We start from the raw sequence: 27,576 nt of genomic DNA on the forward strand, positions 1-27,576 counted from the left end.
CAGAACCATGCTGTTTGCTGGCAGAATGCTAAGTTTCATTTTCAGCAGAAAAAAAAAATGTATTATAATTTTTCCTGATTTAGATGGGGTTTAGGTCAACCTTAGCTACATACAAATGAATGTTTTGTTCAAATTACAGGGTAATTTTAATTAGGACACCCTGCTAGACATCCTGTTGTTCTATTTAATGGACTTTCTCAATTATGAGAAGAAACACCTCCCCACCCGCCTGCGACTTAAAGTAAAAATTATGCTGAATAAATATACAAAGACAAAAATTATTATTCTGTATTAGATCTTTTTATTTCTGTTAATCTTTATTTGGCAATTGCTGTATCAAAAGGGCAGAGTTCAGAATCCCACACCCATTAAACACCTGTTTAAAAACCACTTGAAGCACTGGAACCAGCCAAATATGTCCCAATTAAGCAGAAACGTTGGCACTGCTGTCTCGGGTAAGGAACACCCATTGCCATTTGCTCTCATTAGGTTAAATGGGTTTCTTAGGACATAGCTGAATTCCTGATTATGTGCATTGCAAATGGATGGAGAACACCAGAACAATAAAATTTAATTCAGCATAGCCTTCTGTCCAGTTGTCAAGCACGAAATTTTGGGAAAAGCAAAAACTGAAGCTTTGGGAAGCAGACAAGAGTTCTATGTTCTAAGTATGTATGAGACAGCTTATACTTCTTTTAAGAAACTGCCCGGTCAATGTAACAGAAAGAATTGGGTTGGGATTTCTTCTTGAAAATGCTCTCTGATTTAGAGCCTGTTTCATTTTTGTTAGGATCTCCTCCTCTGCACTTTGCATCAGTTCGATTCGCTTACACAGTTTTATTTGTCAGTGAGAAGCACAATACAGTATCTTTTTGTATTCACTTCAGTGTTAAATTGGTCACCAATTTCTTAACTTTTTATGTTTATGAGGCAGGGATGGAAGGCGAAGCCTGGACAATAAAATATTTGTTTGTAGATCCGACACCGTACTGCAAGTTTTCCAAATATTTTTGTCAACTTAAATAAGTAAAGGCTCTTCTAGAGAGGCCAACTGCATGGTAAAGAGAAGAATCTTGCCTGCCACTCATTTAACCTCTTGACCCCTGTCAAGGATGTGGACATGCTTGCCAGTAAATGACTAGTCAAGTGGTCTTTTACCAAATACTCAATAATACATTTCAGGGTGGTGCCACTAGACAGAATCAGAGTAGAGTGGTAGTGATTAAAAAGTATGTTTGAAATGGTTCTAATATCCATGCTCAATCCTCTATAATCCCGCTTCATTATCAATTTATTAACTTCCTTTGTTGTCCTTTCTGTCACCCTCCTGTGCTAGTTACTAATACATCTTAGTTTGAAAAGCGCTGTACTTCATAGGCACAAAAAGCGAGCATGCTTCACATAAAATTGATCAGTTATCTGTATCCAAGTAAGAGATGTACAGTCTCTGAATGGATACCTTCAAATTAAATGTACAAAAAGCATGGTTCAGCACAATAAACACCACTTCATTTGCAACTCATCGTCAGGATGTTAGCAGACTGAAAAGAACATCTATGTATTTTTCTCTTTGCTTATGCCAGATAGACTTCTTCAGAACATAAATCCTGCTGGTTCTCTACTACCTCTTGTACTTAGTGTAGAATTCACAATTATTTAGTGCCTACATTTTTAAAGTAAACTTCAGTACATGAAAAAAAAAGCATTCTAGAAGTAAAATATATCAGCTGTCACTTGCTGCTGACCTAAAACTGTATTTATTTTCAAGACAATCATAAGAGTGGCAGATGCTTTCTTGTTCTGGCTGGCTACAAATGGCACTAAGAAATCCGAAGATAGACACCTGCATAGCTACTCTTTACTTGTTTCCCCTCCCCACCCCCGAGTATTTTTGCATACAAACGACATTTTCTAATTTTCTATTGGTATTTATTTAGATATTCATGGGTGCTATGTTCATTGTGGTGTCAAGAACAGCTTCCCTTCTGTAATCCTACTGATCTCACCAAAGGATGCTAGGTACTCAAAACATCTGAAAAAGATAAAATATTCCATGTTTACTCTCCAATATTTAATTCACAAAAAGTGTTGCTTATAGAAAAAATATTTTAAAACAGTATCTCTAAAAATTGAGAGCTAAAGTCCTTGTCTGTTTCTTAACTTAAGCCTTAGTAGCTTTCCCTCTTAGAACTGGTAGCTGACATTTTATTCAGTAGATGATATCTGCAGCTGCAACACTTCCAGTCTACAAAGAGTGGCAAAAGCTATCATTACAGATGGATGTTTTTATTGGTAGACATTTTGAGACTAACCAAAAGGGAGTAGGAAAGGCAGAGTGTAGACTGGAAAAAAACAAAAGTCCACAAACAAACAAAACACTACAAATCACAACAGGACAAGAGAAAAATCAAGCAGTGACATTATCTCACTGGATTAGTAAAAACAATTCTGTCTTGATTGGAATTCCATTTTTCTTTTTTCCTTTGTAGATCCACCAGACAATATTAAAATGTTTAGCTGCACCACTTTCACCATTACACATTATAGAAGGTAGTTTATCAGGGTATCTAAGCACACAATGCAAATTAAAAGGTAAAACCAGGACTATTTTGTACTGTAAAAACAAATAATTAAAGGAAAACATCTCCTGTACACGGCAAAAATCCCAAATCCAATTAATTCTATATGTTTAAACTGGCATTTAACTTCCACTGAATTGAAATTGTATTTTGAGCCCCAGAGAAGTTGCCTTCAGTAATACCTTTCAAATGCCTGAGCTCAACAAACCACAGAGAGCTGTTGATTAACACATGTGCTGGAGCAGAGATGGAATATTCCATGGGAAGAGACTTTGTCTACAGCCCAAAGATCTACAGACAAACCAAAACCTTTCACAATGTGATATGAATACAAGATGTGGATTAAAAGAAAAGAAAGAAATAAAGAAACAGCTTCAGAACCTGGAACACTTGTGGAATTGACTTTTAATTCCCCAAAATAGCAATTTTTAAAGCTATTGTAGGAAGCAATCAAGTCCCATACATCAGCTGAGGACAAAACCCTCTCACCCAAAAAAAGGTGTGGGAGGGAGAGAGAGCAAAAAAACAAGTGAGATGTGGGGCTAATACCAAATATGAAAACAGCTGGAATTAAAAATCCAGATACGTCCTTTATCTCTGGGGCATAGAGGAACAAAATAAAAGGGAGGCACATAAACTACATGCACAAACTAAGGGGAAGTCAATAGAGGGATATATTAAAAAAATTAACGTTGCAATATGCCATCTTGTAATATTACATTGAAAACCACATCACTGTGTGTTGTTACTGTATTTGGCCAAGTGCACTACTGTGTTTAATTTGAACTTTGATTACAATAATTCACAGGATACAGAGAGGCAACCACAGTTGCCTCACAGTCCCTTCTGAAATCTTAGCAAATTAAAAGTTAGACTGCAGTAGGAACACAGTAACCAAAGTCTATGTACACTGCACCAGAGGACGGGAGCAGAAGTATTGAACAGAACCTCCCAGGACTCCTGGGTCATTTGTTACAAGTGAAGAACAGTAACTTTGCCGTGCCAGCAGTGAGACTGTTAGAGCAGCAGATAAATTTGGTGCTGCCTGCATCAGACACAGCAAACCATGGGCTGCCCAATTTTCTAAGGAGGGCACAGACGCTCTGCACACCTGAGCACGATTAAGTCTTACTGCTGATGAAGACGAGAGTCAGTGTTGGCAGTGCAGTGGCTTGAAGGGGAGGGAGGCAGTTGGAGGGGAAGCATAAACCTGTTTCTGCTTGCTACCAACAACATTATTGCAGGCACCAGTAATGAGGTGTCTGGGCTAGGAGGGGAAAGGGATATAGGAGCTGGAGTGCTTTATCAGCTCCAAGACCAATGCTGGTTTTGGCACTATTTTCACTCTAGTGAGTTACAAACAACAAAAAAACCTAACCAAGCAGGTGCTAGCAATCTGAGAGACCACATGCCAGCTACAGCTGCTTCAAACTGATTCAATTACATCTGCTTGAATAGTCCCAGGACATTGAATCCACTTAAGGGAACCACAGGTCGAAAGGAGACCCAGTACTTTGGGATCTTAAGACTCCATTAATTTAAAGTGGAAACACTCCCAACTGAAATGAGAGGAGGGTATTCATATAGGGTCTGAACCATATAATCACACTCAGACTAGGACAAGATGGACGAGAGCATATTCATGACACTGGGATACGCAGTAAAAGCACATTAGAAATAATGCCTGAAAATTTTCCTGAAGCAGTCCGAAAGCACTGCCTTGTTTCTCAAAACTCTGGGTGCAGTACATTTGCTTAAACATGCTCTTGGGATTGGGACTTCACTCCAAACCTTGTTTGTACAAAAAGGGGCCAAGCAGCTGGGAAATTCTGGAGTGTAGTGTGTCCTCATTAGCTTCCATCTGCCATCAGAACTCAGCTCATGGCAAGTTTGGCTAAGTCCTGGTGTTCTCAGGTCCAAATCTGGGTCAGTTTTAATTACACTATACAGAATTCAGTGTGCAGTTTTAAAATCCTTATTATACAGCGCAGAAGAACGGGCAGCTCTCCAACTAATCAATTTTTTAAAAGTACATATATAAAAATTTTAAACCAGGCTAGACAGACAGTGGGTGGAAGAGAAAAAAAATGTATAAGTGAGTACAGGGGTTAGTTAAGAGAACTGTTAGCAAAAGTGGGTCACCAGCAAGTTCTGCTTTAAAACTTCAAAGGAAGGGGAAGAAGGAAAAAAAAAACCTCTTCATTTTTTAAGACACTGAAACTGATGTGCAAGATGTATACAATTCATACTGCTTTTAGAATCAGCATGGGTTACACACAATAATACTGCAGCCAGATTTTTATGAAGGGGAAGATGGATTACCTTGTGGCTACAGGACCATAACAGGCACTGGCTGACCGATTCCATACCTTTAACTGTGTTATTGCCAGGGTTGGGGAAGTTATTTTCCTCAAGGGCAAAGCCTTTAAGTCCACAGGTACAAAAAAAGTGTGGTGGTTAGAAGTATAGTTCAATGGCATTCTTGAAGGTGACAGGGAAATGCAGGATGTTAGTCTAAATCCTCACCTAATTAATGTGTTTTGGACTACTTTGACTGCTATTTATTTCCTCTTTTTCTATGCCATCAAATAGCCATCAGCCAGGTCAGAACTTGAAAAGAGTTTTTCTTGCCAGGTTGCTGGCAAACAAAATGATAGAGGCACAGATAGCTGCATGTTTTTCACTGAACAGACACTCGGGACAGGACAGCACGCCAAATCTTATCTATGCAAATTGGGCTAAAATCTACTCTCAAAGTCAACAACCAGAATCTGCCCTGTTTAGAATCTTTGTCAGGTGCAAGGGAGTAAGCAGAAGCCTTCAGTGACAGCTACCGACATAAAGGTAGATCAGAAATGGAGAGGGATGATCAAGGAGCAGAGAAAATAGCAATGAAATGATAGATGCTTGTTAGATGAGCATAATATTCTGCCATCTCCTTACACAAAAACTACACCTTCAAAGATTTCCAACGTTTTTTTTAACCATTTCCATGAAAAACTCCCGTTAAAAAAGACACCCCTTCATGCACCTTGTTAGCATTGTCATAGTTTTCATTTCAGATTTACAATATAGCATAAACACAACAAAATTCTGCATGCTCCCTTGTACTTCTTCACTTGGTGGCCAGTCCATGCCTCTCCAGCTGCTGGATGAATCTAGCACATTCTGACACAGCATGAAATGCACTACTAGCTATTTCAGAATCAACAAAAGCTACAAGGCTGGAGTAACCACCCAGTGCTCTTTATTTGAAAGGAAGCTTTTTCTTTATGGTAACCTCCCCCTCATATCCAAAAATCCATACAATCAACACATTCACAACAATTCAAGCAGAAATTAAAAACAAACTAAAAAACTAAAGACCTTATCAGAGGAATATCACAGTCTTAGAGATCCCCAACTTCTCCATTTCACTACCTAGTTGTCAGAAGGAGAAGGTTTTTTTACCAATACCACCTGACTGGCCTCAAGTTCTATCCCCACCTGGGCCCACTTGTATTAATTAGGACAATTAGCTTCACTGTCTCCAAATAATTTTCAATTTAGTTAAGCTTGGAGAAAAAAAAGCAAGCTGAAGCCACAGACCAGGCAAGGTGACCCTCAAATATTGAAGAAGAAAATTACCCCATGGAAATTTGTTTTCTGAGGGTCTGGCTTCTTTAGAGAACTTTTTGCTATGAAATTTCAATGCAGATCAACAGCAGCGCAAAAGGGAGCAGGAGAACGATAACACAGCAAACACTGTAAATTTAGTAAATTTAGCCCAGACAGTATCACTGTAACAGAATGGTCACATTCTGTAGCAGAAGTGAACTTTCAGTGCTGAGAGGTGGATTATTTTATCTTGTAAAGCACTGTTATGAAGCAAGGCATGTCTGATGGACTATTTGAAGACACAGCTGACCAGTGACTAGGCAGAACAGGCAAGCTCTGAATCGTACACAAAGAAGAGTAGAGGAACAATGCAACCTAGCGCTGCACGTCCCCTCAAACACTGACAAGGAAACTCAGGGATAGAACAGGTGGCAACTTGGGAAGCCCAGAATGAGAGGACTGTGTAATTTGGAAGGAAAGTTCATATTCTAATTAATTTTTTACTTTTATATCATGTACTGATGTTGCTTTATTAGATGATTTTACATTCCTCTTTCTATGGCTTCTCTTCCTTTTCCTATTCCTCCATTTGACATGCATTAGAATAAACCAAGCCAGAAGGTAAAAGTCAAAGATGGCTAGCATTGTATCCAAGCGCTAAGGTGGACTTTTTCTAGGCTCTGAGTAAACTTAAGGACCAGAAATATGACAACAGGTATCACTCACTACCTGCAGCAATGGTGGAAGCACAGAGTAGAAGGAACACTACCCCTTTAAGTGTCTTTACATATATATCAGTGTCTAGACATGTGGAAGATGCAGCATTGGAAACAAGCTCTCCCTCGCTCCCCTCCCAAAACAAAAACCCCACCACTAAGAACAACAAAACACAACAAGATGAGAGACTACAGCAGGAAAGGAAAGGGTCTGCCCATGCTCACAACCCTAGAGGCAGACTTTCTTCTTTCCCTTCCTCCTTCTAAAATCATGTCTGGATGCGACCCAAGTTAAAGTCAATGTAACTCTTCTGTCTTCAGCTTCCAATGCAGCCACTTCCCACTTGTTTACTGTCATCCTTTACTGTCACCCTGACTGGCTCAAGATGTATTTGCTAGCCCCAAAATCTCACCAGGGAGCCTATGGTATTTCCTGAACAATCAAAGCTGTTCGTGTGTAGCAAGGCTCCCAGTGAAGCACATCATCTTGCTACAATTCTGCTCATGAGGAAGCAGTGAAAGACATGTCATGGCATATGAAGGCAGATATCATCTGTGGCAACAAGGCAAGGACACCATTCTGAGACAGGGGACATTTTATTTTGCAGACTGTTAGAATCCAGGGATGTTAAAAGTACAGGAGTCACTTACAAAATGAATTAAAATATGGTGGTAACAAGCTAGAAACTAAAGAGAATCTTCTCAGATGTACTTCCACTGGAATTTCAGGCTACTGTGTTCATCTTACTGTACCTACATGTGGCATCTCACATAATCCTCTTTTTGGGGTCTGTCCTCCCCACTGCATCAGCTGGAATACCCGAGACAACAGTATGATTTATAAACTGAGTAAGTCTCTCAACCTCATTGTACTTGAGCAAGATTGTACAAGAGCTTTAAGTCATATCCTTAACATTTGAATGCCATTTTTCTATTGCACTTTATTTTTGAGTGGGTGTTTTTGGCGCTATACAGTTTATGTAAAATGAAGCAGTACATAAGAAAATGCAACACCTATTCTCATGTGTTTCATAAACATCCAGCCCCTGACTTGTGTGTGCTGTGTAGCACAGTTGCTACTGCCAGCTAACTACATGTTCTAAACTGACATAAGTCCTACAGATCTTTTTTTTTTTTTTTAATTTTAGAAACAGTGGAGCCATATTAAAAGGAATTTGCCAACTTACCTGCAGAGAAGGAGGAAACCTGCAATTTTCTCACTGCAGTGATGAGATGGTATCAAGAACAGTGCTAAACAAGGCCAACCAAAGAGACCACAAATACTTTCCTAAAGAATAATTCTCCTGTATCTTGTTCTTGAATAAAAACTGAGAGTTCCTACTAAAGGGATGTCAACTTTCAAGTTTTTTTAGTCCTGCCGGCATGACAGAAGACAGCAAAAACAGCACACAGATTACACACATATCTCAGTTTATTCCCTTCAATGATTTGATAGCCAAACTAATGTCAGAAGATGAATTCAGAAGGCCCTTTATGGCAAGACAGATTATAACCCAAGTTTAAAACAGAAAAGGAAATTACAACAGAAAAACACAGGGACGACCATGAAAAGAGAGTTTACAACATAACTGCTTTTGTACAGCAATATGAGATAAACACCAATTATCACAATTTTCTAGATGAGGAAACAAAAAGCTCTGATCACAAAATAAATCAAGGGACTTGTGCTGAATGTACATGACTATGTCATACTTTGGTTTCTAATAATTTTATCACGTTTACCCTCAGTACCTGACAACTAGTGCTTTCTTTATTTGGATAAAGAAGAGAACAACAACAACAGATAAGCACTGAAGCATGCATTTGGAGCACAGTTCAAATAAAAACCTACCATGCCCACCTCACATCCCTCTGCAGACCAGCAGACAGGCTCAAGAGCATGTCCCTGACCCTAGCCAGGGCAGTTACTCACTGTACCTGTGGGCAGGACAAATGAGAAGTCTTGCAGCCTGGCACTAAATCTTTCTAGTTGCTGGTAAGCCTCTGGCCAGGGATTTTCTGATCAAGGGGTTATATATGTCATATACATATACATATATACATAAATGTATTTGTTAGATTATCATTTCATTAAGTGGTCCTTGATAAGCTTTTTTTTTTTCATGAGTGTATCTAATTTCCTTAGGAGCCAGACTTCCTTCTGCTTTTTCTTCATCTTGGGATAATGACTTCCATTGTCAATATTAGCACTATGTGTCTAAAGGAGATTTTCTGGAGCTGGAGAAAAGAGATCAGTCTATAGATCACTCCTTGGTTAAAACTGCATCTATAGATCACTCCTTGGTTAAAACTGCATAGGGTGCAAACAGATCTCAAGACAATGGCAGATCTGTTCTCATCTCATGATGTAGTTTTCAACAGATTGTAAGGATGCGGTAGTTTTGTGGTTTGTTTAACTAGATTTATCACATACTAACTCCTTTTACAAGAGCAAAGAGATGCTTTATTGAGCCAAGAGGCACAAACTGAGTAGATATGAAGATGAAATGGTCTAAGTTGCCAGTCAAACAGTGTGACTGCATCTGCTGCTTGGATGCTGCCTAAATAGGCCAAGATCAAGGTTGTAAGGATTGATTTGATCCTGATCCCTCAAAGTAAATGAGACCAGAAATCAAAGCTCATAATAAAATTTAAAATTATCCAATGAAGCCGTCTTGTATTTCCCTACTGCAATGCATATATAATGTATCCATTTGTCTGTGTGCACACTTTCACACTCAAATTCATCTTATCCCCTGCATTTCTATGTTCCACCACTGCAAACACAGTCTGAAAAGAACAAAATTGCTGGAGGAAAATAGCATCCTTTGGAGCAGAGAACCTGTGTGCCACTGTTCCCCTTTTCTAATCAGCAAGCACCGATTCACAACTACTTGCCTCACCTCCCTGCCCCTGTACCAAGGAGGAACTCACCTTACATCCCTGTAATGCTTTCCTTGGCCAAGGCTGCAACCCCAGGCAAGCCGGCCTCGACTGCAGGCAGCAGAGGCGGCGAGCTGAGCTCAGGGTTTGACATGCTTGGTGCATGTCACACAACACAGGCAACCTGCTAACGAGCTGCTGCGTGCTCTCTCAAAGTCACAGCTGCCAGCAACAATCGAGCGAGTGCAGCCTAGCTTTTCAGGATTCCTGCCTGTTGCCCAGGAACCACACAAAGCACTGGAGATTTTAAACAGGTGCAAACAGTGCTTTTCTCCCATGTCGCACCGCACAGCCTCTGCCACAGCCACACAAGAAGAACCAGAAAGCAGGAAATGAACTTCCAAAATGCGATCAGAGTTCCCAGTGATAATGGAACACTTTGATGACCTGTGAAAAACAGGTTGTACATAGCACTATAAGCAGCAGCAGGAAGGCTTGGTCAGGCTTAGTGAAACCGGCTTTTCCCAGAAATATGCAACCATATTATAATTCTGGTTACATATTTTTAAAAATTTGTCAGTGTTTCTCACCTGCAAAATATTTTGTTAATTTAGGAGGTAACATTTCTGAAGAAGCAATGATTCAGAATGTGTAATGAGCACCAAAAATAAATGAAAAGAGTGCCTTTCAAAGCTTACTTCTATAATTTGATAGCTGCATTGTGGGATCTCAGCACCTCAGGACTGAGGTGCCGAGTCACCGAGACCACCCTTGGGGGGCTCAGGAGTCCTGGAATGTTGCCAGAAGTGTCTGGTGGCTGGACTTTGATCCTACACAGGAGACGACACCTGTACGAGGATAGGAGGATTTCACCGGGGTGAATGGTGAAGGGATAAGTTAATTAGAGAGTGAAACACAGGGTTTAGGATTTCTGTACAGGGGGGTTTAGAGAAGTAAGATGGAGGAATTGGGGCGTGTCCTGTCCTTCTTCTTCTTCTTCTTCTCCTCCATCTTCTGTGGTGATGGTGGCACTTTAGGATTGGTTATTACTAAAAGTGCACTGGTTAATAAGGGTAAAAGGTATTGGGGAAAAATGATAAATATTGTATACGTAACTTTGAGTATAAAGATAGGTGACCGCCCGGAGGGCAGGGGAGTGTGCTCATGGCTGGCTGCTGAGCAGACCTCTGTCGGGCCGAGAGAAAATCTTTTAGATAAACAATTAATAAACACCGAGACCGAGAAAAGATTTGAAGCCTCTTCTCGTCCTTGAAGCGCGGGCTGCCCCAAGGCCACCCCGGGCCTTTCCAGGCCATCCAAACAGCCAGGATCGGACACTGCATAGGAATTCTTAATGCACAAAACTGTCTTTCAAATAAGTGGCTTAAAAAGCATAATACAAATCACGTACATTATCTAATTGTGTGTATGTACAGAAATTCTACATGTACCATCTGTTTACAGCTCATTGCTTAACATTATAACCTTGTACATACACAGCTCAGTGCATAGGTGGTACCGTAGGTAAACACAAATTGTATCTCCTGAACTGAAAATCTGTGAGTCAACTTTTAACAGGCTTGTTAGAAAAGACGGCACTAACTCCAGAATGGTTTGTTTTGTCAATATTGCCTACGCTGTGTTAAGGTCATCAGTACGAGTTTGTTACTAGCCACGTTCCCACTCTGGTAATCAGGCAAATTCCTGTTAATTTCAGGCAGAATCTTGCCTGAATTGGAAGGGAGTGGGAACTGGTTAAGGCCATTAACCAGATGGCCACTGAGATCTGGCACTCTCATGCTGGGATCAGCTGCTCTACCTGCTACTTACAAGCCCCCTCACAAGCACAGGCACAGGTCAAGCCCTGAGCAAGGCTCTTCTGCTGTTCCTTCAGAAATGTAATGTTACAATGCTGACATGCGTGCTAAGGGCTTCTGGCTAAAATGGAAGCACTCAGATAGGTTTTACCTTCCCTTTTGGATCCAGCTTTTCACTTGGATATGAGGCTGAAAAGGCTAAAGGGTTCTCTTGTACAGACGCCAACAAAAACAAAGGTAAACTTAGAATTTTCATTAACTGTAAATTACAAGAGCAAACAGAAATAAGGATTGATGTGAGCAACAGGGAATGCTAAAGCTTCACCAAATGTAATGTGTAATGCTTCAACCCAAACATATTTTGGGATGACTGCCAAGAAGATGGGTATAAATGTGGGAGGCTTAGTAGAGTACAGTTTGAGCTAAAATGTGTAAAGTTTTCACTTGTGCTAAGGAAACATTTGTAGCTAGGTAAAAACAAGGCCTTATGAAAAATCCAATTTTACATCTAATCTAAATTTCCCTGGGCAAGGCAACTGCTCTCTTGCTAAACTGATCCTCGAGATAGCTGGCGTAGCATATAATTATTGTGGATAGTATTGCCATGGGCTAGGCACTAGATGAATATTGTAAATTCTAGAGGTGTCTTATTCAGCACTACATGGTTTGATGTATCCTTCGAAACCTGAATTGGAATTACTCATCATGATGCTTTTGTTATTTGGTGATCCCATGACATCTGTAGAACCAGGAGACAGAAGCATTGGCTCTGTCTAACAAGTTTCTTGTGCTATCTTAGCTTACACTGTTTATGATAGCTCTTCTGACCTAGAAACTCCTAGTGGTGAAGGACAAAGTATCCTAACCATCAGAGTTTCTCCAGTGAAGCACATGTTTTTGGGGCTGTAGGGGGAAGGGCATCAGATAACCCAATAATCTCAATTTGCTGCTTAACATCCCCCAGCACAAAAAGGCCAATGTGGTTGTGGTTTGGCTATCTACTGTCAGAGCTGTGCTCAACAGTAAGAGTAGGAGGTTATTCTAGCTCTATGAGAAGACTAGCTCATGCACTAAGATTTAAGTTCAATTTCAGTGAGATAAACAATAAAAAATTCTAGTAAGGGCAAGAAGCTGGAGAGTAAAAGGCTATAAATGCTATAGAAATTTTCAACACGGACTCATTTCTCAGCTTCTCTCTACTTTCCTCTTGAGTTGATAGACCAATTATTTCAGGAAAAAATATCCAGTGTTAGTAAAGCTTTTTACCTATTTTTCTCTGCATAGACTTCAGACAGCTTATACAGTAATGAAGGTCCAAGAAGACATTTTACTAGCTACCACTTCAGCTTTATTCGTCTGATTAGTTCCAAAATATTTAGACAGCAATACAAGCTACTTCATGTTTCTCCATGTTAAGTGCAGGGTATATCCTTCCCTCTCTTTGCCTGAGATGATGCATTTCTTAGGCTCTCCAGATCTGCAGCTGACAGATACTGACAAGCTTTGGATTCCCCTTTATGCACCTCCAGTTTCACAGATGTGGAAGTAAGAAGTTCCTACGGGAACACAGTATAGGAATCATGCTAACAATACTCAGTGCATCCCAATACTTGGCAAATAAACACGACCCACTGATACAGAGGTGGTTACAACAGGAACTTATCCCATCTAAAAGAGAAAAATCTGAAGATACCACCTATTGATTCCTTTGATCCACATGCAGATCTATTCAGCTGGGAGGGCCAAAGGTGACAAATAACCCTAGGAATATATATGCACATAATGCTACTTGTCATCAGGTGTTATAACACAGCCTCCAGTGGCAGGGGAAACTGTGTCCTTCCATTCACTGGGGAATGTATTTCCTAAGGCTGACATTGGCATGAGAATGATGAGAGCATGTTGGAAGGACTCAAATGTAAATGCAGGTCAGATTTGTTTCTAATGACTTAGTAGCAAGGGAAGACACTTCTTAGGTTGTCCAAGAACAGAAAGCACCCTACAGAAGTGTGCAATAATGTTTAATGACAACAGTGATTCAATAAACTCTCTTCAAACTCTAAGTAGGGATACTTGATGTTATGGAACAGGCCAGGATTCACTATTTTGGTAACAACTGTAGGATGAAGCTATGCTTTTTGTAAAGTTAAACTTTCCTTCAAATTACATCATATGTGTGCACCTCAGCAAAGCTTTGAGGAGCCTGAAAAACAATGTGTCCTTTCCTGCAGTGACTTCTGTAAAATAAGAAACTGGATTAATCACAGTCTTCACTGGTGCCAGCCAGACCACAAAGTGTAGCATCAACACTGTGCTTGCAAGGTAAAAGCTACTGTAATTTTAAAGAATATCAATTATACATTGTGCCACAGAAGTACTATAATCTGACTTCTAATTTCTTACAAACTATGTCTTCTTGCCCTCCTACATAATACCAAAATGAGAAACATTGAATTGCTTTCTAGGAGATATTTACAAAACTCTGAGATATACTAAGCAGATACAAGCTAATATTATTATTCTGAATAGCAGTACAAGCTGCCCTCCATCCACAGCACCATGCAGGTTGTCATTTTTGTAGTTAGGATGCATTTTGCAGCAAGACATAACTGTTCTTTCAAGTGCACTGTACTGTTAGTTGTTGTCATAATTATTTATAACTGGAGACATCAATCTCCTACTAACCTTCTGTTCTGGTCCAATATACAGGAAACAATTCTTGAAACATTAAAGTACAATTATAAGAATTTAAACTCAGTATTTCTTAGCTAGATTCTGCCCTCTGGTTTTGACTCTCATACCAGGCAAGCCAAAGATGACGTTCAGTCTTTCACTCTGTTGTGGGGTTTGGGTGTATAAAAATTTAATTTTGATGAGAGGTCAGGATAGAAGATGAAGATATACAGCTAAAGAAAAGGGCTTTCAAAGAGACCACAAGTTGCAGTTCTTTTTAAAACGTATCACAAAGGTACTGTAGCATTCTTTAACACAGAGGAGAAGCAGCAGAACAGTACATGAAACACTCAATGCCAAGAAAGAATCTTCCCTATTTTAGCCATGAATTATCCTACAACCTTGAGAAAATTACTTACCTGTTCTGTGTTTCTGTTTCCCCACCTATCAAAGGGGGACAATGCTACTTTGTAAAACCACTCTAAGATTCTTCTAAAAATGGATATAAATTGGAAACTTGTAAAATACATGCAATTTCTAAAAAAGCCCACTGAGAATATAAGAAAAAATATGGCTTTAAACATTTGTTGCAATATTTTAATACAATTTATACCTTTCTCATAAGTACTTTACAATATTTTCAAGAGTTTATATGAACTATATTATTACTATTATCAGCACATGGGATTTGAAGATACTACATGCTTTAAGTTTAAACTTCCAACTGTTGGTTGAAAGACAAATATTTTCCAGTATTTTTTTCCTAAAACAGGCAACAGTCATCCAGCTGAGGTAGCACTGGATTCTTTGACACCCACAATAATCAGCAAACTAAAAGAAAAAGAGGTTAACACTGTGTCCTGCCTCCCCAGCACTCTTTTCAGCACTTACATGATTCAGATGCCACAGAAGACTCACTCTTACTTTGAAGTGCAGGAAAATATATCATGGTAAAAGACTGAGTGTCATTCAAAGCATCCTTTGAAACTTCTTAAAAAACAGAGCTTTGTATCTGGAGATGTTTTAATGATTAGTTTATTTTTCTATACTTTTAGACCACAGCATAGAAAATTCATTACATATATAAAACTCAACAAACTTTGCAGGCTTTTGATATTCAAATATCCCTACTTCTGAAAGTTTATCTTGCTTAGAAATGTATTTGTAGGGTGTGATCCAAAAGTGGCTGGACATAATATTGTAGGTCCAGTTCCAAGTCATCAATCAGTTTGTTACATTTTCAAGGCAGGTATTTCAGTGCAGAAGAGAAGTGTTTTCTCAACTTTGCATTACAAGATTGCATCACAGAGCTTCTTGAACAACCTACATTACAGATGGGACCAAGCATGGAGACTTCCAGGCCCAAAAGATTATGTTTTCTGGGCATTGTTAAGACTACATTCTCTGAAGATTGTTAACAATCAAAAACAAGGTATCAGAACTGGGGGTGGCTCACAAGTTTAGAGACAGCACTCATTGCAAACCAAATGCTAAAGTGGTTGTATTACTGAGGGAGAAAAAAGCTGGGGAGATTCTACAGCCATTTCATCTTTCATGAGTATTTCATTCACTAGCTTTGTAATACAGGCAAGAGAATTTCTATCCTTCAAATGATTCAATCATATTTATAGCAGATAAAAATTCACAGGTATTACAGTAGGTACAGTCACCTTATCTCCAAGTAAAAAAATTACATACATAGTTGAATACAAAGGCAGCAAACTGGAATTTTTTATTCTTATCAAGATTAACATAATACTTAAATGCAAACAGAACAGCTAGATAAGAATTACAAAAGACATGAAATCCCTCCTATTTTTAGGTGTGATTAAGAAAGCAACATCAGAAATATAGGCAAGAAGGAAAAAACACAGTCATCCAAATTAAAATTACGTCGAAAAATATGTATGGCCCAGAATCTGTGTAGACCTCTGAAGAGAGATTGCCAGCTAGAAGAACAGGAGTGATGTAGGATGCTTTCAGATATTTAAGAGCACAGAGTGTGGAACAGAGTGCAAGAGCGCAAATGTGCCCACAGAGGCTGTGCTAGAGCTTCAAATATCTCCAGCTCAAGTGACTAATGGGAATGTGCAAAGAGACAACCACTTCAAGCAGAACTTTTTACTGATTAAGTCACTACCATAAATCTCAATATGTTCCCTGCCATATTGGCAGCCTGTCCCTTTTTTCCTTTTAGCTGTGGGCCAGATCCTCAGCTGGTATAAGTTGGCATCACATTTTGTTGCCTTCAGTGGAGCTAAGCCAATTGATGCCATCTGAGCATCTGATATTATATTTCTGAAGCAGTTAAAAAATGATACAGAAGCATTAATTACTACATAGTCATTTCTCATAACCTCATGGCAGGGGTGGAAAGACTTCTAATTTTTAGTCACCAGTCAACATACAAAGTGGAAGGGTCAATTGGTCATTCCATGCTCAGTTTGATGGCTGTAAAGCTACTAGTCATTCCAAACACAGGAAAAAACACTTTTCATTTTTCTATGTGACTTAAATACTTAAATTTTGTTAACTCACAGGCATGTAGCAGCTACTCTATGTCCTTAAAGCACCATAATCCACTGCATCTAACATGTAATGGATTTGACATGCAGAAAAACAGGCAACTGGAGCAAAAAAAAATTCATTTAGGTGAGAAACCCAAGTCCCACTGCCAATAGTAGATGCTAAGGGAAAGAGGGGTAAGAACACTTTCATTTGTAAGCATTTTGCTACAGCCTAACAACACATCAGAGATGCAGACACAGAAAGTCTCCCATTTTGGTAAGAGAGAAAGTGGTCAGGGTTTTATTTTGTTTCAGCAAAGCGAGAAATTAAGTATAGGACTAATTATGGACAACTGCATTTAGTTTGGACAATCTCTTACAATCACCTGACATTCATAGTTTATACCTTTTGTGTAAAAGGCCCATATGTTCCATTTCATGGCAGTAAGAAATAATCTTGACAGAAAATTGCAACACCCAAATAAAATCCTTCTTCTACAATGAAATAACATTCCCTACTTTCTCCCCCACACAGAAGTGTAACCTGGGACTCCAAAGAACCAGGGTGGGCTCAGAGACTTGGATATCCAGTAGAAGCAATGCATGCACATTTTAGATGCAGCAGAATGTTCACCAACTCACATAGGATATTGAAGGTATTGTCTGTGTATTGGAGGGAGGGGTAAATGGGGAGTTTGTCTGTGGCACTGAATCTATCTTGGCCTGCCTTCATTTGCATTCTTTGCCCTTCCCAGTATTTCCTCTCATATATAATTATCTCCTCAGCTCCCAAGTTATTTTGTTTTAAGCACTTCACACCCCCTGGACAGTCAACATTGAGATCTTAGTGAACATTAAACAAGCAGATTGCCATCTATGTCTTTAAATGGGTACTAACCTATCAGACAAAAAAACTTATTCTCCACCTACTCATTAGAATTTGCATGTTAAAGCAGCATGCACATTTCTAACAAGCTTCCAAATGGGGCACTGGAAGCAAGCAGATTTATTTTACAGGTAAATGTATAATTAACTGGCCTTAGGCTGACTGAAGCCCATGTCCCAAAATACAGAGGGTTTGCTATGGATATAATGTAATTACCCAACAAATCAAAGGCCAAAACACGGGAAGATAAGCCCATGACTGACTTCAAGAGGTGTTTTACTTGAGTAAGGACAATGAAATTCAGGGCTTTAGTCACAAAAGAGCAGAGCTATTGAAAAACAGAAACAGAGAGACACCAGAGAACACAATTTATGGGGGAAGGATAAGAATAAACAGGAAAATGAATAGGAAGCAGGAGAAGCAAGCAAGTGCAGGTATCAAAGCACACCAGTATTTAATATGGCAAAAGAAGTAACTGAATCTACTGTTACCTACTAGGAAAATGCCAAGATGCTGGTAAAGTGTCCCCACAGCCACACACTTCTGCTGTTAGGTTCTGATAGGAGGACAATGACATGAGCTCTACTACTGTCATTCTTGAGAGCATTCTACTGGGAACAACTTCAGATGGAGAAATAATGGACTTTCTCTCAGACCTAAGTGTATCTGAATAAAGATTTGAAACCTATGACATACCCAGTACAAAATGGAAGAGTGTTTAAAACAGACACATTCTGCCTAACTCAAATTTAAACCAGTTGATTAAGAACATGACTTAAATTCATACAAAAAGTATCATCCATCTTTTAAAGCTTGGTCTCCTATTTCTACATTGTACTTGGCAAAAATATGTCCATATTCAGTCATTTTATCTTGAGTCAGTCATGGGATCCTGCTGTCCAGATATTGATGAGAATGAAAATTATAATCTTCAAACACTTTATTTTACTATTATTTAAGAATTATTATTACTTAAATGAGATACTCCCTTCCCAAAAGAATGCTCATAAAAATATATGCCTTAATTAAAAAAAAATTGATTTTCCGTGTCCAAACTTTCTAACAATCTAAAAGTGTGTTCAGTCATCCTTACCACAGGGGAAGAAAGTAAGTAGGATTTTATGCCTGACAGAAATCCTGCAAGTGACAAAGCTCCTAATTTTGACTTCAGTGTAAATTTTGCCTCAGTATGAATTCACAGGATTTGGCCAATGCTTTGCAGAGTTGACTGGGTTTCAAGTTTGTTATTACTTAGACAATAGTTTTGCTAGAAGCTTAAGAGCTCTTAGAAGAACTGGAGGGAATGAGTTTGACAAGAGACCAAAGAGATAAATTACCATTGTGTCCACTGGACTTTAAGTATCCAGTGGACACCAGCTGGCTGGGTAGAAAATGAGAATTAATACAGTTTAGTTTTAGAATACTAACATACAAAGTAGAATAATTATTTCCTCCCAAAAAATATGGTTGGAGTTTATATTCTCATTTCTTATTTAATGGAGTTTTCCTAATGTTTATTGTTTATTAAAAATACTTGTTTGCAAAGTTTCCTTACAAAGCTGATATACCCAATTTCAATTTCTAATCAGAAAAACCATGCAGATGTTACTAACAGGCCAAATGCTGGAATGCCTGCCCAGGATTTAGGCTGCTCACTGTTACAGACACAATGTGAGTAAGACTCCCTATGACATTCAGCTGATAATTCTGGAGAAGTCTGGCCAGGAACCTTGATCATAAACAGAAATTTACAGGCTGTGAAGCCTCATAACATCCATGTCTCATGTCTATTTCTCTGTTTTCTATACATTGACCCCTTTTTTCTTCCTTTTGAAAAGGAAGAGAACCAGGAAAAAAAAGAAACCTGCCCATAACAGAGTTGTTCTGAATCTCTCTGAAGAAGCTGACCCAACAAATAACTCCTCAGACTGAATCCCAGGTGAAAGCTCCTTGCTCCAGTAATGTAGTCCTAAATGAGAGAAGCCATGCATTTTTTTTAATGCTGCAACAAACTAGCCTTTAAACTTGTATTTACTCCAGTAAATTGTTCTTACTTTAACCTGTGATTTCGCTAGCTAGCAATAATTTTGGACTGTTGCTCAGAGGACATCTCTTTGCTCTGCTAACTACCTGTTATATGTGTAAGTCACTGCAGAATTTACCCATGTAAATTTTGAAAGCAATTCGCAGCTCTGAAACAATTTTGAAATATTTCTTCAGATTCTATGTTGTCAAAACTCAATGAAACTGCAAAAAACACATTACATCTATAAACACTGCTGCTGGCTACACAAAAAGCTGCAAAGAGTAAGGGTTATCAGCGGAAAACACTGTTAATACATAATCATTGTTTCTTGGAGCATAATACCCCTCCCTGGGACCTACACATTCCTACATATACATCATATCAATATCACAGGGGCAAATATCTCTAGGGAAAAAAAAAAAAGAAACCAAAAAGATAAATTAAACAACTTAACAAACAAGGTACTCACTGCTTAGAACCTATCTGCAGATGTTCTACTAACCACTTTACTTTTCCCTCCCCTTCTTTCAGCAAAACGTGGAACTGTGAGCATTACAAAGACTGAATTTATTTTCATAAAAAGTTAAAGGCTAATACTCAGTAGAAGCCAATAATAATTTTGTGTTAAAATATCTACATAATAAGAACACCACTGTGATGGTAAATTTCCACCTTGCACATTAAATACTACTGTACTCAAGCTTCTCCTATGCCTGTGGCTTGGGCAATGCCCTTGTCAGGACACTCAGGATAAATCTCTCCTCAGATTATTCTGGTGTGAGCTAGACCAACAAAAGGGACTTTTATTCTGATATGGCTCAACCAAAAAAGTACTCCAGACAGATATACAAGGAAAACAGAAAATACCCCACAAACAACAATCACACCACCATTATGCATTCAAATTTAAAGTATTTACCAGATTAAGCAGTAACAGCACTGACATGATAACACATAGTATGGCCTCATCCTGCAAACCTCTCATCTGAATAATCCTAAGTGTGTGCAGTCCCTTGCAGCAATTGTTAGGTGCAGAAAACTATGAAATTTGGGAGGAAACAGATAAAAAAGCTGAAGCACAGAGCAACACCATGACTCACTTAAAAATCTACAGAAAACAAATAGAAACTCATAAATTAAACTGATTCTGACTTTTAATCTTGTCTGTGGGACTCAAGGTCTGTCCCATGAGAATAAGTATAAAAAAGCAAAAGCAGCCCCTCCCTTGACATTTTATTATATCCCTATAGTCGTCTCAATATACCAGATCAATTGCATTTGAAAATGCAGCTATTAAACCATAAGTAGACCATCTTTGGAGCCTTTGTTTGACAATTGCATCAAACAACAATTCTTCTGCAGACAAGAAATCAGACTGTATTTTTACAATAATTGCAAGTCATTTCTAGGAAGAAAGAGGTAGCAACAATAGCCAAGGAAATAAAATAACACACTTTTGTGCTTTCCCATCAAACCCGATAGTGGTAGGGGTTTAAATCAGTCAGAGGCAGCTACGCATGAGAGATTGCACTCTGCAGGCTCTATCAGTCAGAAGTCAAGGATACACGTCCATGATTTATCATACTTTTCATGGTAATTAGCTAGAGTGCCATTTTGCTTCCAGTAGCATCACTCAACTTTCTTTTTTTAATTTGGTCTTTTTTTTTCCTGCAAATGAATTTACATATTTCTCAGTCTCTCATCCCCTACTATGTTTTATTTATGAATATAGGCCTTGCTGATGGTAACTTTAATGTGAAGAAAGTAGTAATTAGTGTACCTATCTGCTAAGTTAATCCCTTTCCCACAATGTCTGCAGAGAAGTTTAAGGTAAGTAACAGTTTGCAGTCAATATTAGGTTTAATTATGCTTAATGAGGGGAACTATCTCTGTTTACTAACTGCACCTAGGTGTGTAGCTTCTATATGAGTTTTTCTCCCAACCTCATTCCGCACTGTTAATAGTGCCACTGTGCAGGGTACCTGTGGTGCTTTAATCCATAAAACTTCTCCAGGAGAGCCAAGCAAGTGAGGCACCTGTTGCAATATATGTTCAGAGGGAGCAGAATGGCCTTAAAACAATGACAGCTTTGTGGAAGGAAAAAGTTTTACCACCTCACTTTTAGTGGATGCAGTGCACTGGAGAAAAGAAGCTGAAACCCCCAAAAAGCCCACAGATATTCCTCAATGTTCTCCTCTTAAAAACTAAACTAAACTAAACTAAACTAAACTAAAATCTTTTTTCCTGGTTTCCAGGGATAATCCACTTGAATATTTCCTGTAAGAATTACTCTGAACTCTTACCTCATTGAAAGCTGTGTTAAGAATTAATACCCTGAAGTTGTACAAACGAATGAAGAATTCTAGTTGTATTTCTTGGGTAGATATCTTCTATAACTGAAGAGATCCTAGAGGCAACTGAAGATGACACCAATGTTGTCTTAGAACTCCCCACCAGCAAGAGGTCAAAAGTAAAGCCTCAGATTGAAACCCAGTTCTACTTCAACTGCTCTGTTTTCAGCATCTGAGCAATGTTGTTACTTCAGTGAGAGTCTTCCTAATGTGAAGATCTAAATTTCAGTTTGCTTCAGTACTTTTTGCCATAACATTTTCCTTTGTGATTTCATGTATTATCCCCTTAAGAAATTTATGCAATGGGAATTTTTAATACATATTTATAACTACCTATGAAAAATGTACCTTCCAAAATCTTTGATTCCCTAGGATGCATAGATTTAGGGGGTTTTGTGTGTGTGCACAAGGGACCAGGTTTGCAGGAGAAGTGCTGAAAAACAAAGCTGTTTGATTTCCAATAAGAAATGGAAATGGAACACAGAGAGAAATTGTTCTGTAAATGGAGAGGTTACTTCATTTGATTTTTTCAAAGCAGTAAGAAGTGAGTTCTGCATTTCATTCATATCAGAGAAATGTGACATTTCCTCAGACATAGCTTAGGGGTTTTATTTTTTCCCTTTTTTTTGCCCTAGTGAGCACTCTGCATGAGTCCGCACATTCCCTCCTTATTTTTGCCATTGGCAAGACTTCAAGAAAAAATCTCTGGTTAGAAAATTGATCAAAAAAGCAGGAAAAACTTCTGCTAAATCATGGTTTTTGTTTTTAAAAAAAACACACATTTTATTATTACTTGATTTACAAAATAGAAGTAAAGTAACGTTTTAATTAAAGGCTAAACTCTGCAATTCTGGAAGCTATATCCAGATCAACTGTACATAATTTTGACTGTACAGGTTTCAAAATTTAAGCTCAAAGCTTATTTGTACTTTTCCTACAATATGCCAAACTAACCCTAACACCCATATTACCAGATATTAAGGAAAAGGTTTCTAAAGCAGAAGTGTGATTTTTAAACTGATATTTTTCCTTCTCAACACAATATTAAAAAAAATGTGATCTGAAAATGTAAGTACAAGTTTAACTACTTTGTTAATAGCTACATAAGAAAAAAAGAAAAGATACCTGTTTTCAAAGTGAAAAAATACCTGTTTTCAATATATTTTTCCTTTTGCTGTTTAAGGCATCAATATTCAGATAAACATCGATTTCATTATGACATGGAAATTATTTACAGGCACATATATTCTTCAGAAATTGATGAGGTTTTGTACACAAGAAGAAAGAAGAAGAGGTCATGTCACTTCTTGAATACAAAGTCCAGCATCTTAAAACACTACAGAATGACTCTGGGGATTTGAAGCACTTAAAGAATTCATCATTTTAAAGCTAGATTATAGAAATCCTAAATGGAGAATGAAAACAGCACTTAATACAACACCAGGAGAGGGCATATTCAAGTTACTTCTCACCTGCTGCTGCCTTTCAGTAGTGGCATAAACAAAGTTTGGGTAACTGAACATAGATCTATTTTACGAAAGCACAGTCCCAGAGATAACAGGATTACCTGCAGGCCATGGATGTTCAGTGTACATACACGAGCAACTGTCTCCTCAAAAATCCACAGGCAGCTCTCCAAACCATAGGAAGGAGATCTGCCTGAGAGGTAGAGGGATGAGGGGATTTTACAAAAATCTGTGCAGCTCTCCTCCCCAGAGGAGGAGGAAACTGCTTGGGAAAAAAGTTCCACACTTTTCTGAAGAGCCTGAGAGGATGGTGGGCTTGCATATTTGGATCAGTCTGGATAATAACTGGGTTTTTCACATTGCAATGTTGCCTCCACACGTCTCTCTGCTCAGAGTCACCAATTATAAGGAAGAATAGTGGGAGGATGAAGATTTTTAAAACTAATTGCAAAATAACCAAAGAAAAGCTGTTTCTCAAACATAAAGACTTTCATTGGGTAAAAAAAAAAAAAAAATTCCCAAGATCTAGAAAGGTTTAGTTCCCCATAAATGAATTAATTTAGTACAATGTAGAATAATGTCTAGGCAAAGAGAAAGATGCTTTTTCTTGATGACGTTTGAAGTCATGATAAGAGTCTCCAGTCTTGCTGAAGGAGTTAACCTGAGAGTGATTCAGTCTGGTGGCCTCCAGAATTTCAAGGAAGCTTAAAGTTTATATGGAAAGAGCTCATCTCACGTTTATAGCCCAGCCAGGCAGGTGGGATTGGAACATTGTGTTTCAGCCACACACCAATCAAACCGTTAAAATGTAACTTACAAGAGAATGCTTAGACAGAGATATCGACATCTTGGGGCAGTCCCTTCTCATAAAGAAACCCCAAACATTTAAATGTGCCTATAAACATAATTGTAAAGATATTTTAATTCTGAGGAAGGAAAAAGTTTCAGATCAAAGTTCTGCAGCTAATGACCACAATTCAGATTTATAAAAACTTATGTAATTAAAATGCTCTATAAGTGACTACGAAGCAACATTTCTTGCTTCCTTTTTTTCTTTTTTCAATATTGATTTCTTGCCAGAAAAAAATACAAGTTTTCAGCTGTTTTTCTCTCAGAAGAGCCTCTGCCTACTTTCATGAATTCTCTCTGCCATTCTAAAGATATGCCTTTGGAAGGCATAGAGACTTGTATAATCCCTCAAGTCCTATTAATATCAGTAAGAATGATACAAGTTTGATTCCAAAGACCCAAAGTGAATGACTGAAATGGCCTCAAAGCTGTTTTTCAAAGTCAAAATGGTCTAGCTCATCTTCTTGGCACTAAAATGTGCTGCTGCCACAGAAGTGGTCCAGCTCCCATGGCTGCTGACTTCTTGCTGTCTCTCATTTTGTTGTCTCCATTTAACTCGTGGTGCAGGAGAAATAGGAGTTGGTCTTTTAATAACCCACACTTCTGAGAACACTGAGTTATGCAGGAAGTTATGCAGGAATGCTGCTCTGCTCATCAAACTACTGTACAACTAAAGGCTGGCTTTCACTGGAAGGCTTACTGAAAGAACAACAAAGCACCTGGAAGATGTTCAGCAGCAGCATCACAGTGTCCCCACACAAATGTCTGATTCAGGTCTAACAGGAAAACAGATGTCCATCTACTCAAAGAGCAGACAGGGAGAGAAAGAGGGAGATGCTACCACAGAAAGGGAGAGAGAAAGAAATAAAGAGAAAGAGAAAAGAAGAGAAATAAAGAGAAGGAAAGAGAAAGGGAGGGACGGAGGGACGGAGGGACGGAGGGACGGACGGAGGGACGGACGGAGGGAAGAAATTATTTCACCATACTACTCAGTGAAATATCCATCTCCTGAACTTTGCAGGACACAATAACATTTGAAGTTAAAATCTTGAACCACCAGATGGAGGATTTAGCTGTCTCTTTTACAATTAAGTACTTGTCAAGCCACGTTCTACTTTTACAGAAAAATAGAGAAGCCAAGTCTTCCCTGTTTTAAAGGCAATGGAAGAGAAATCTTCCAGGAGAAGAAGCAAAAAAAGTCACTGTCTTGAGCTATCCACTGAAGAAAATTAACTTTCTCAAAACAAACACCACAGATATTAAAGATCAGTACTTTAATCTGTCTGGACACCTGAATGTGACATCTGGACAGCAAAATTGCTATTTATCCTTTCTGACGAACGTAACCTGAGTCACTGGCACAGAACAAAGATTCAAAGTCAAATTATGTTCCACGTGGCAAAAGTGGTGTCACCTGTGCCATCATTCAGATACTACCAGATGATCTGCAGTTCAGATGAGGAAGAAAATGAGAATGACTGAAAGTTTCTTCTTGGCTTTGACCCTGGCACATATCTGATCAAAAACCATGGTAGCCAAATACCTTGTTCTGAATCTCAAAAAACTTTCATAGCATATACTTCTTGCCACCACTTTTTCACTCTCAGTGAAGAGGGAAGTTATCTTTTTCATAGAGGACGTATCAGGTCATGGCCCCTGGCAAAACAGCATGAATCACAGGCCACATGATTCAAATGTGCTCTAAGAAAGAGAATTTTAGCATCATGAAACTCCATGCTAAAGAACTGAATGAGGAAACCAGTGTGTTGATTTAAGAAGCCAATCCTTTCACATTCATTATCAAAAACAGTAAAGGAGGAAGAGTAAAATATTACCTGTGATTTATACCCCAAAGCAGGCACACTGGCCTGGCACTGTTACTTTTACTAGAATATCTGCTGGTTAACACAGCAGACATGCATGCAGATAAACATAAACACACATGGACACACATAAACACACAATACTGAACTTTGGGTTCAGGCTCTGGTAACCCATGTCCCCTTGGCACAAATCAGCTATGAAGGAACAGGAAAAAGTCAGTCTAATGGTTAACTAGCCCAGTGGGCTATTATTCATCCCAAGTAGAGAAACAGCAGTGCAGGCTGCAATGCTGGTCCCCTCTCCCTCTGGAATGCTACTGGATGCCTGGATTCAGCAGTGAAGAAAGCCAGCAAATGAAGTGTCAACATAAGAAAGAAGCTGAATTTCACCTCCTGAAGCAAGTAAAGAAGGACTTCTGCATGGAAGCAGAGGTTTCCTGTGAAGCTTGATGTTGAAAGAACATGACAGATTCCAGTATCAACATTTATCAAACATGAATGCATAGGTTTTGGTAGGATTAACAAGGTTATTGGTATCCAATCCAGGCAACTATTCCCTATACAGAAACAAGTGATCAATTCTTGTGGCAACTGGCCAAGCGTCAATGTTGGAAGCTGCAACCATGGCACCAGGACTGCAACGGAGGGTTAAAGTGCATCCATTCAGGTGAAAGACTAAACCAGGAGAATTCCTACAGCCTATCAGGAAAATTCCCTCAAATATTTCCAACTCTTCCCAATTCTTTTACAGCAGTGCATTAAAAGTGAACATATCACAACACCCACTGTATCTCTTCCAGTGCTACCTCAGTAAGCATTTTGCAGAGTCCATACACTACTGCCTGGACTTCAGCTTGAAAAGACAAATTTCATCTGTTATTTTTTTTCTAATTTTCAATGATTTAATTTCATCAGCCACAGCAGAAATGACAATCAAAAATTCAGGTTTATTTTTTATGTTTCAACAAAAGCATTGGCTTCTTATTTAAGAATACCTTGAAATACATGGTTCAGAAGAAACACACCCCCAAAAAAAGCAGATTCTTGCTTTCCTTAAACTCATTTTCCCTCTGAAAGGGTTTGCTCTGTGTGTGGATAATTCATTTACTTTAATTATTTTGAAGTGCTTCCGTTTGAGTGGGTAGGAATCAAGTATCCACAACACCAAAGTAGGTCCTAGAATTTGTTGTAAACAAAATGTTCTGTTGCAGTGGCCCAAATCCACAAAAGCAGTAGGACTTTAGTATTTTGGCTTTTTCACAAAGAGCACCCAGATCCATGAGAATGTATTATAGGACTTACATTTTATGGACAGGTCATATCTTTCCAATCAGGAACTTCAGTTGTTACCCTTTGTTGGATGTTTTCAGTCCAGATAGCTTTCTGGTTAATTAGGTACACTC

At 38.7% G+C, this 27,576-nt stretch overlaps 1 protein-coding gene across 8 annotated transcripts in view; it reads right to left on the minus strand.

The window, feature by feature from the left end:
* Nucleotides 1–27,576, minus strand: part of ZBTB20 (zinc finger and BTB domain containing 20) — a 473,346-nt gene that overhangs the window by 356,390 nt on the left and 89,380 nt on the right. The window contains exon 1 of one of the 8 annotated variants that reach the window (XM_064722054.1): nucleotides 5,946–5,983. The exons of the other annotated variants lie outside the window; for them this stretch is intronic. The gene's annotated coding sequence lies outside the window, so the exon portion shown is untranslated. Of the gene's footprint in view, nucleotides 1–5,945; nucleotides 5,984–27,576 lie in introns of those variants that run through there. 8 annotated transcript variants of the gene reach the window in all.

Source organism: Zonotrichia leucophrys, chromosome 1, assembly GCF_028769735.1.
Source record: "Zonotrichia leucophrys gambelii isolate GWCS_2022_RI chromosome 1, RI_Zleu_2.0, whole genome shotgun sequence".
Classification (NCBI taxonomy): domain Eukaryota; kingdom Metazoa; phylum Chordata; class Aves; order Passeriformes; family Passerellidae; genus Zonotrichia; species Zonotrichia leucophrys.